General features: G+C 41.2%; 1 protein-coding gene across 12 annotated transcripts in view; it reads left to right on the top strand.

The window, feature by feature from the left end:
• Window positions 1–11,996, top strand: part of LOC136876182 (coiled-coil domain-containing protein AGAP005037) — a 1,087,707-nt gene that overhangs the window by 778,434 nt on the left and 297,277 nt on the right. The window lies entirely within an intron of this gene.

Raw genomic sequence — 11,996 nt, 5'->3', positions numbered from 1 at the left:
TATTATTATTATTATTATTATTATTATTATTATTATAGCCTCCGTGGCTCTGGCGGCAGCGCGTTGGCCTCTTACCGCTGGGTTCCGTGGTTCAAATCTCGGTCACTCCATGTGAGATTTGTGCTGGACAAAGCGGAGGCAAGACAGGTTTTTCTCCGGGTTCTCCGGTTTTCCCTGTCATCTTTCATTCCAGCAACACTCTCCAGTATCATTTCATTTCATCTGTTAGTCATTAATCATTGCCCCAGAGGAGTGCGACAGGCCTCGGCAGCCGGCACAATTCCTATCCTCACCGCAAGATGATGGCGGCTTCATTCATTCCATTATTATTATTATTATTATTATTATTATTATTATTATTATTATTATTATTATTATTATTATTATTATTATTATTATTATTATAACTGCAGTGGTAGTTTAGGAAAGGGAGTTCTCGTGTGGTTAGGGGCGCGCAGCTGTGAGCTGCATTAGGGACGTAGTTGGTTTGAATCCCACCGTCGCCAGCCCTGAAGATGGTTTTCTGTGGTGCCCCATTTTCACACCAGGCAAATGCTGGGGTTGTTCCTTAAGGCCACTGTCTTCTCAAACCTAGCCCATTCCCATATTTGCCTAACCTAAAACCTTCGATGTGTTAGTGCGACATTAAAACACTGGCAAAAAATAATAATATCTACTCAACCTATTTCTAATAATTTTACTGGTGAGAGGCTGTAGCTGTTATTATGGTTGCGTCGGGCACAAATCCCACATACAGTCATTAATGCATGAATGTGGAAACAGCTCTGAAAAGTTGATATGAAACGTTCTTATCCTCTAGACAGCCATAATTATAGAGCAGGGCTTGGAGCTAATAGAAGGCAATTTCTCTCACTTGTCTTTGTGTGCAAGGTTGACATGATATACCCGTACACCATCTGGAAATGGGAGAGAGAGAGAGCTGTTTTCGAATTCGCCATCACGCTAGCCACAAAGACTTCTAAGGGCTTTCACTCTTTTTTTTTTGGTCAATTTAGAGTCAGATTTTTTTTAATTCGGAATTTCTACGGTCAATTAACGTCAAATGTTTGCTTGGTTTCAGTATCGTTGACGACCGAGCTCGATAACTGCAGTCGCTTAAGTACGGCCAGTATCCAGTATTCGGGGGATAGTAGGTTCGAACCCCACTATCGGCAGCCCTGAAGATGGTTTTCCGTAGTTTCCCATTTTCACACCAGGCAAATGCTGGGGCTGCACCTTAATTAAGGTCACGGCCGTTTCCTTCCCACTCCTAGCACTTTCCTGTCCCATTGTCGCCATAAGACCTATCTGTGTCGGTGCGACGTAAAGCAACTAGCAAAAAAAAAAAAAAAAAGTATCGTTGACGGCCACGGTTGTAAAACATCATATAACTCTGTTCCACCATATATCTCCAACGTTCTCCGAACGCTTATGGCCGTCGTAATCTTCTCTTGCTGTGGGTAGGGACGGTAGAATAACACCCACGGTAACCCCTGCCTGTCGTAAGATGCGACTAAAAGGGGCCCCAGGAGCTCTTAACTTGGGAGTATGGGTTGACGACCATGGGACCCTCTTCTAAGTCCTAGCATTTCTTCCACTTACTTGTGTCAGCCTCCTCACTTTCGTCTATCCTATCCGACCTCCCTTGGTCAACTCTTCTTTTCTGATCCCGACGGTATTAGAGCATTCGAGGTCAAGCATTCGTCCCCTTCGTGGTCCTTGTCTTTCTTTTGCCGATCCCTTCGTTTTTCGAAGTGTCGGATCCCTTCCTTTTTCTATCTCTCTGGTTAATGTTATATAGAGGATGGTTGCCTAGTTGTACTCCCTCTTAAATCAATAATCACCATCACTGTCACCACCAACACTCTTGCAGTTTGTTTCACTTTGCACTGACACACACAGATCTTATGGCAACAATGGGATGTGAACGTGCTTTAATTAGGGTACAGACCCAACTTTTGCTTGGCGTGAAATTGTCGGAATATTCACTCATATGGCATACTGGCCCTAAATACCTCAGAATATTTCACCTCTTAGTTCCATTACCTGTCATCATCCAGCACTCTATTAACGCGATCCTAGTTAGTATTGTTTCTAGTAAAATCATGCTGTAAATATTAAGGGATGGTTTTCACAATTTATCAAAGAAAAGAGCGCTAGAGAACAGTAATTCAATGTCTGTTAACACAGGAAAACAGGGAGTTTCAGGTACTAATAATGATCTGCCATTTAGACTACACAAAAGCGTTTAACTCCAGTCTGTGGGGTAAATCTTGCTGAAAGTGGGCGCGTCTAAACCTCGTTTGGTTGATAAAGAGCCTGTATGAAGCGAACAGACCTGTTGTCCGAAATAATGGCAACCTGTATGAACACTAAAACACAAAAAGGTGTTCGCCAAGGATGAATACTGTTACTAACGCTCTTCCGCTATAGTGAGCATCTTGTGCTATGTTATATTTCATGAAGTTAAGAATGAGTGCTATGAGGTAAACATTTTTTTTTTTTTTTTTTTTTTTTTTTTTTTTTTGCTATTTGCTTTACGTCGCACCGACACAGATATGTCTTACGGCGACGATGGGATAGGAAAGGCCTAGGAATTGGAAGGAAGCGGCCGTGGCCTTAATTAAGGTACAGCCCCGGCATTTGCCTGGTGTGAAAATGGGAAACCACGGAAAACCATCTTCAGGGCTGCCGACAGTGGGGCTCGAACCCACTATCTCCCGATTACTGGATACTGGCCGCACTTAAGCGACTGCAGAATGAAAATTATTATAGGATGTATTATATAATCATATGTTTATATGTATGTAAGGATATGTGTTGAGTACTTAGCCCGAAGGCTGGTTGAATCCTCAACGGCTCCATCATCAGGTGTCATACCTTTTCGAGGCTTCATTGAAGAGGTATACTAAGGAAATGAGGAGTGGCGTGGTTTCCGTTGCTTCCTTCACCCAACCAGAGGTTGTTTTTACCTATCAGTCTGCCAAACTCACTGAAATACACGCTCCAACCAACCAAAGTGAGCAGCATTTTCACACAAATCTTAACAAGTACTGGCTGCATAAGGAATCTCATTATCGGCATCGTTTATACCTCAGTTGTTTTCATATCGTCAAAGACAAGGATGGGGCTGAGACAGATCAATGAAACTAACAAACTTGATCTAGCCTATAACAAGAGACATAGCTCACTGTAAACACTGTCCGGCTCCATGGCTAAATGATTAGAGTGCCGGCTTTTGGTCCAGAGGGTCCCGGGTTCGATTTCCGACCGGGTCGAGGATTTTAACCTTCATTGGTTAATTCCATTGGCTCGGGAGCTGGGTGTTTGTGCTGTCCTCAACATCCCTGCAACTTACACACCACACTTAACACGATCCTCCACCACAGCAACACGCAGCTGCCTACACATGGCAGATGCCGCCCACCCTCATCGGAAGGGTCTGCCTTACAAGGGCTAGAAATACCCACACGAAATTTTTATTACTGTAAACATGACTCGCCAGCAAAGGCATAGTAAGCATGTTATGTAATCGTAATTACGACTATACTAATATATTATGAATGAAAAATGAAGTGGCGTATGGCTTTTAGTGCCGGGAGTGTCCGAGGACAAGTTCGGCTCGCCAAATGCAGGTCCTTTGATTTGACGTCCATAGGCGACCTGCGCGTCGTGATGCGGATGAAATAATGATGAAGACGACACATACACCCAGCCCCCGTGCCAGCGAAATTAACCAATTTTGGTTAAAATTTCCGACCCTGCCGGGAATCGAACCCGGGACCCCTATGGCCAAAAGCCAGCACGCTAACCATTTAGCCATGGGGCCGGACATATTACGAATAATTTACCAATATTGCAGATGTTTATACGTCTTTTTTAAAAAAGCAATCCACTAATAATGCTAATAAAGCCGTGCACGAAAAACAGTAGAAAATTACGAAAGAAAAATTAAAGGGATCGGGCAGGATCTATTTTGTGAAATAATGCAACATGTGGTGTCCTCGCGAAATTGTACACTCAGGAGCGCAAAAAAATGGCCGTCGCAGAAGATTACTTTCTTTCAAAATCCTCTTGATTGAAATAGGATGACCTTATTGTATTCGAAGTACCATATCTATGACCACCGGCTATCCGCAGTTTACGAATATCATCGCATTTCGAGAATGTGTAAAATTAACTATTTCTTTGCCGGCCTCTTTTTGTGCGGTCGAGTGTACATGTATATGAAGTAAACGTGTGTCCTTAATAGTATATGGAGATTACAATCCACAGTTACTGATTGCAACCAGTGAAGGTTGAATAAACTTGAATAAATTTGAAGGATTTCGATAGTGGACTGTATTGCTATCAGGCCATGAGGCTGGTAGTATCACAGTATGTATGAAGGTGTAACTTAGTCATGACGGTAAAACTTAAGTGCACTGTATTAGACCTTGTCATGTGAACAATTAAAACACGCTGATGCAGGACTAAGCTGCCGCTAACCACAGCCAAAATTAAACACCACCCATCATGTCTAGAGCTACACTCCCACACACAAACACGGTAGCTACCAGGGGATTTCGGGAGGCCATCTGCCAGCGGCAGAGAAAAGCGCAACAAAACCGAAAGAAAGTGGTGCTATCTACAGGCTAATAAATATATATAATACTACAAAATTGCATTATTATTATTATTATTATTATTATTATTATTATTATTATTATTATTATTATTTTCCTACCGCTTATTCCCACGTCTGTGGGGTCGCGGGTGCGAACTGTGTCGCACATGTGGATTTGGCCCTCTTTTACGGTGGGATGCCCTTCCTGACGCCAAGCCTGTATGGATGAATGTAAGCACTATTGCGTGTTTCTTCTTGCTAGGGGCTTTACGTCGCACCGACACAGATCGCTCTTATGGCGACGATGGGATAGGAAAGGCCTAGGAGTTGGAAGGAAGCGGCCGTGGCCTTAATTAAGGTACAGCCCCAGCATTTGCCTGGTGTGAAAATGGGAAACCACGGAAAACCATATTCAGGGCTGCCTATAGTGGGATTCGAACCTACTATCTCCCGGATGCAAGCTCACGCGCACGGCCAACTCGCCCGGTGTTGCGTGTTTCTGTAGTGGTTGGCAGTGTGATACGTTGTCTGAATATGATGAGGAGACTGTTGGGACGGACACATACACCTAGTCCCCGAGCCAGAAGAATTAATCAGAAGCGATTTAAATCCCGACCCGGCCAGGAATCGAACCCGGGACCCTGTGAACCTAAGGCCAGTACGCTGACCATTCAGCCAACGAGTCTGACTTATTATTATTATTATTATTATTATTATTATTATTATTATTATTATTATTATTATTATTATTATTATTATTATTATTTCGGTCTTGGTTGTGAATTAAAATGCCTCCAGGACGAAATAGTTGTCGTGAAGAACTTGCACTCATTTCGTCGTGTACAAAGGGCACTAGGAAAGTTTTGCAATACGGAAAAACGGTAGGCTGGACACCCCTGTTATGGTGAGGGATTAAAAGAGGGGTGAAAACCGGACTAGAAGACAGCAAGGCGTGACCTTCACACCAGTTGTTACCAAGCAGTGGGGTTGAAAGTAAGTTAAGATGTCAGTGTGGTCTAAGGGTGAATATCGCGTAATTATCCGCTACAATTTTGCTCCGGGATTAACTGTTGACCAGTCCCTGGAGGAAATGACTCCTGTGCTGGGGGAAAGACTGTCCACATCGGACAACAATTTTCCGCTGGTACAAAGAGTTCCAGAGGGGAAATTTTGGGATTGAAGACGATCCTCGTTCTGGGTGACCGTCTGAATCAGTGACTGAGGAAAACATTGAAGCTGTGAAGAAAATGGTGCAGCAAGAGAGGCGGTTGACATATCGGCAGGTAGAAGAGACCCTCCATATCCCTGCACCAGCTATTCATTCAATCCTATATGACCATCTCCATGTTCGAAAGGTTTGTTCCTTTCGGGTGCCCCATTCACTTTCAGAGGAACAAAGGGCACATCGAGTGAAATGGTGGTCAAACATGCTAAAACAGTTTGAAAATGGGACTTCACGTAACGTCAATAGCGTCGTTACAGGTGACGAAACTAGGCTTTATTATTTCGATGTCCCAACAAAATCCCAGAACAAAGTGTGGCTGTTTGAAGATGAGGGTACTCCTGTAACTGTGCGATAGTCAAGGTCAGTGAAGAAAGGGATGATTGCAGTATTCTTCACCAAACGGGGCATTCTGACTCGGGTTGTGCTAGAAACACAAACGACAGTTACTGCGAGGTGGTACAGTGAGACTCGTCTGCCTCGAGTCATCCAGGTTCTCAAGCAGCTCCGTCCAATGTCACGGCTCAACACTTGGCTCTTGCATCACGACAATGCTCCAGCACTTCGTGCTAATTAATGTAACAATGGATTTTCTTGCCAGATCAGGGTTGACTGTGCTTGATCACCCTCCATACAGTCCTGATCTTGCCCCATGTGACTTTGCACTCTTCCCAGAAGTGAATATGAAGCTGAAAGGGCGGCGTTTTGCATCTGACGAGGAGCTTCTGGCAGCATGGGATCAAGAGTGTGAAAATGTAACCGAAGAAAAGTGGCAGAGTTGGTTCAGTCACTGGTTTCGACGTATGGAGAAGTGTTGTGTGTGTGGTGGAAATTATTTTAGGAAAGTCTAAAGCGTTCACTCACATTGCAAAACTTTCCGAGTGCTCTTTGTACTTACTCAACCTTATAGGTTGTTATCTTACTATATGCTGTGGAGTTGACGAGGTAAAACCATACTTAAACTTAACACGACACAATGTCGTTAAGGTATTCTCTTCCTGATAATTACTCAACTATGCGCATTCATACAGTGGCCTACTGCTATTTCAAAAATTATCAGACAGCATTGGCACTAGGTGTAAACGAAAATTTCGATATGTTAGCCACCGGAACAAATCTTTAGCAACAGAAACGTTATTTTATTTCATTTTACAGGACTGTCACACACTTGTCGAACCTGTTGCAATGGACACAGCGTAGCAAATAGACTACAGTATTTATTTCTACTAGTTAAATAAAAAATGTATAATTGGCTTTACGTCACATCGACACAGATAGGTCTTATGGCGACGATGGGACAGGAAAGGGCTACGAGTGGAAAGGAAGTGGCCGTGACCTTAATTAAGGCACATTCCCAGCCTTTTCCTGGTGTGAAAATGGGAAATCATGCAAAACTATCTTCAAGACTGCCGACAGTGGGGTTCGAACCCATTATTTCCCGAATACCGGATACTGGCCGCACTTACGCGACTGCAGCTATAGAGGTCGGTAAATAAAAATTAAAAACAACAAATCATATAATTATCACGAGAGAAAAACAGGTAAAGTAACAGGGTTTCAATCAGCACAAGCCCAGCCTGCCCTACATCATATAAACATAGGCCTGTCTTGAGAATTACTGGGACATCCTTAATTATTTTGTTCTACTAGCGTGAATTGTGCGCAGTACTGAATAGTTGACAAACAGAGGTTCCTCTAGTTAAGGTCTACCATGAGAGAAAATACAGTATATCAAAGTGCTTTCCAGGTTAATATCTTCTAGTAATTCTGGTTGATCTGCTGATGAACGGAGTAAATTAGGTACAAACTGTGGGTGTGACATCTGAGTGACATCGCTTACTGGTTTCTAACCGAGGCTGCCATGGTTCAAATTTAGGCCAATAAACATGAGTTTTTAAAAGTGTAAATCAAGTGGATTTTAAAGTATTTCATGTAAAACTTTAAGGTTCGTTGTTTAAAATTACTTAATACTTAGATGTGGTCATTTCAGCTGCAAACACGAAATAAGTATAATCGTGTGGTTGAATTACACGTTCAGCTAAATCTGTACTTGATGGGGATTTAAAAAAAAGTCATGTTACAATCCTAAGGAAAGAAAATATTAGATGACAGGAACAAGTGTTAATTACAAATGTAGCCTACAGTGTAACGAAATTAACAGAATAATGAAATGCCATTTCAGGAAACGCATATCATTTTAATTTTAATTACAGCGCATTTCTGCTGTAAGACAAGGTAAGCCTCAAATCAAACTTCTACAAATTGATGTTGGAACGTAGTGGCCAGAAATCGTCTATCTAGGAAATCGTGATTAGTATTTTTTATTGGATCTCGATAGGAAAGAAGTGGTCGTGATACCGCCCCGTTATTCATCAAGAGGTGAAGTGACGTCTTGGATGGGAGAGAGAGAGAGAGAGATAGAGAGAGAGAGAGAGAGAGAGAGAGAGAGAGAGAGAGAAAGATTTTAACTCGTTTCTCTTTTTAGTAGGGACTGAGTGGCTCAGTAGGTCGATAGCTGGCGTTCTGAGCCCAGGTTGTCGGATTCGATCTCGGCTCAGTTCGGTGGTATTTTAAGGTGCTAAAATACCTTAGCGTTCTGTTGATAGATTTATCAGAACGTAAAAGAGCCCCTGCGGAACAAAATTCTGGCACGTCGACGGATCAGCTTGTGAGAAACACCTAGATACAATTCAACTTGTATTCATTTTAACTGTTGACTGTAGTGATCCAGTACCATTCGGAATATATTGAATCTAAAGTATTCGTAACTTTCCCCGACCCATTTTAGCTCTGTAGTTCACTATTATTCGTGAATAATTCTTTCACAAATTGCTCCCTCTTACTGTATTCCGCACCCAGCCTTCAAGAGGCTGTCGATATGGCACCTTTACCTCAGTATTACATTTTTTCGTCTTCAATTTTACACCTTGCAGACCCAATAATCGGCGTAGATTTTCATAAAATACTGAAAAAATTCGTTAAACAACTCATTTGAATTGTGAATGCTAGGATTCTATTCTGCTGTGATAGGAATAATTTCATCCCATCAGTTTCCCTACTTCGAATAATGGAAAGTAAAATATCAATTAATTGGATCATATGATGTCTTGGTAAAACAAAAACTGGCTTAAACGTAACGGCACCGAGCTCGATAGCTGCAGTCGCTTAAGTGCGGCCAGTATCCAGTAATCGGGAGATAGTGGGTTCGAGCCCCACTGTCGGCAGCCCTGAAGATGGTTTTCCGTGGTTTCCCATTTTCACACCAGGCAAATGCCGGGGCTGTACCTTAATTAAGGCCACGGCCGCTTTCTTCCAGTTCCTAGGCCTTTCCTATCCCATCGTCGCAATAAGACCTATCTGTGTCGGTGCGACGTAAAGTAAATAGCAAAAAAAAAGGTAACGGAAATAAATTTGTGTCCTGACATACGGAGATACCAAACAAAACTCCATGGCACTATACTACGGCTCTGATGAGCTTCAAAACTAGAAATCTGAAATTTTATGAATGAATTATGTAAAATGTGTGACCATCAAAAACACAAATTAAAATCATTTATCATATCATTCGGACATTTGCTATATTAAAGTTTGATTAAAATTTTCACTAAGCAAACATATTCTAAAGATAGTTCTTATTGATTTAAAAGTCGGAAAACCAAACTTTTTTTAATTTCCTTAAGATTATTTTGGTTATTTTGAACTACGGTATGTTCGAGTTGAGATGCAAACTCAAAACTGACATTTTGAAAATGATGTACCTATTCAAAATTGTGACAACTAATACAATGCTCAGATGTGTAAAAAGAATCCAAAAATATCAAAACTCTTTAAAATAACAATATACTCGTATTTAATAGAACAGCATAACTTCACTTTATAACTTCAATTTATGGATATAGTGTAACACGTAAGGGTTAAATGATTTTTCGCTGAGCGAGTTGGTCGTATTGTTAGGGTCGTGCATCCGTGAACTTGCATTCGGGAGATGGTGGATTCGAATCTCACCGTTGGCAGCCTTGAAGATGGTTTTCCGTGGTTTCCTATTTTCACACCAGGTGAATGCTGGGGGCTGTACCTTAATAATTTTATTGTATTTACGTCCCACTAACTACTCTTACGGTTTTCGGAGACGCCGAGGTGCCGAAATTTCGTCCCACGGGAGTTCTTTTACGTTCCAATAAATCTACTGACACGAGGCTGACGTATTTCAGCACTCTCAAATACCATCGGACCGAGCTAGGATTGAACCTGCCAAGTTACGCTCTGAAGGCCAGCGCACTACCGCCTGAGCTAGGGCCTACTTAGGCTGGCTGTATGGCAGTTGTACAATACACTTCTAAATGTGATATAGCTCTTTTAAGAAATAGAACTACAGCTAATACAAAATAAAACTCAACGTATTCACAATTTTTAAGCATTCATTTCACAAATTCTCTACTAACTCTTCGGACTCAACGCCATGAAATAATATTGTGCATTTGAAGGGTTTATTCCAAAATGGTGTTTCCAAGATTAAAAAACTTCGTAGAAAGATTTTCGGTTTATTAGTGAAGTCGTAATTAAGATAGACAGCTAGTTTTAGCTATAAATCTAAAATACTGCAGTTCATATCTTGTTGCAGCGATTTAAAAGCAATGTTAAGGAGTTGAGTAGAAAATAGGTCATCGATCATAGATTTATATCATTTTGGAACAAAGCAATATTCAGGAACACAAAGTTTGTCACAGAATTGAGACTTCATCTCCAACGAAATATTAGAATGTTTTGGAAATAACGATCTGTGGTCTGTATTATATATTAAACTATTGAGTTTTTCATATTTTGTATCTGTGCACTGGGAACAATTCTGAGCTTTAAAACCAAAACCATATTTATTAAAATAAAATTATTAACTTAAACCAGATATATATATGTCAATCATCTGAAGCACATTGCAACCACGCCCACACAAGAAACAAGACATCCTATCAAGAGGGTGAAATCAAGACACTTCGTAAAAGGAAACAATTTGAAAGTAAATTGCATACGAAATAATGTTCTCATATTATTTTGTCAGGGAATTATCCCCCTTCGGACAAAAATAGTGTGACGTAATGATTCACTGCTTTGGGAAGACTTATCCAGGTTCAACTCGAAATCAATAAAAACCGCATCTAAATAAATCACTTTGGAAATAACCTCCTCGGTAATGAAGAAAGCTATATTTAAATCACGAATGATCCCACTTGTTTTATAGACGGACTTGTGCTGAAAATAATTGTGGTAAAATAGTCCATCAACACAGTAACTGAAATGCCTTAAAGTAAGAATTGCAGTGTTAAAGAGCTTAAAAGAAAATAGCAGTGTATTTGCGCGCTTATCATAATGCCTTTCGTACTAATATATTGTTGTTTTCTAAAACTACTAAATGTTACCTACTTGTATCTTACGTACATCCGGTGTGCGTTGTGGTATTCTGGAGTCCGACAGTAGATGCACCTTGCAGTAAGCACCGATCACTTGAACTGGGGTGCGACGCGCGCGAATCTTACGTCTTAGGCTACTGTCACAAAACAAGCATGAGGACTTTCCCCGCCGATTGCTGTTGACTCTCTCTGTCCGGGCAGGGGATGGGTCAAGGTGAATGGAAGAAGAACTGTCCTGTACCAAGAGTGAAAGTACATTAGTTCTTCTGTTGTCGTTATATCGCATTCTCCCTCGCAACTTTCCGTGACTCTTGCTTTTTATAAACTCGTCCCTATCACAGCTTAGTAATTAGCATTGCTCCACCTTAGCTGGCCTAGACCATGGTGGTGAATAGCTTCGACGATTGCACTTGTGCGTATTTATTATTACTATTATTATTATTATTATTATTATTATTATTATTATTATTATTATTAACTTCAGTGCTAAAAATCCAAAATGTCGGCGCGTATCTTAGGAATGTATAAAAAGAGCCTTTCCTGACCGTATCTAGTGTTGCTTAACTTCGGAGATATCACGAAATTCCTTGTTTAAAAAATGGCTACGCCGTTGGCTCTTTCGCTGTAAAAAAATACGTATGAAATTGCAATCCTGATGAGCCTAAATCTACCATGCAACCGCTGCTGAGCCCGAAAGCCTGCAGATTCCGAGGTGAGCGTGATCAGTGTGACGAGTCCTCCCTTCCGTTATTCTTGGGGTATC

Source organism: Anabrus simplex, chromosome 6 (assembly GCF_040414725.1).
Source record: "Anabrus simplex isolate iqAnaSimp1 chromosome 6, ASM4041472v1, whole genome shotgun sequence".
Classification (NCBI taxonomy): Eukaryota; Metazoa; Arthropoda; class Insecta; order Orthoptera; family Tettigoniidae; genus Anabrus; species Anabrus simplex.
Note: the sequence above shows the minus strand (reverse complement) of the source record. Positions and strands in the feature narration are given on the sequence as shown.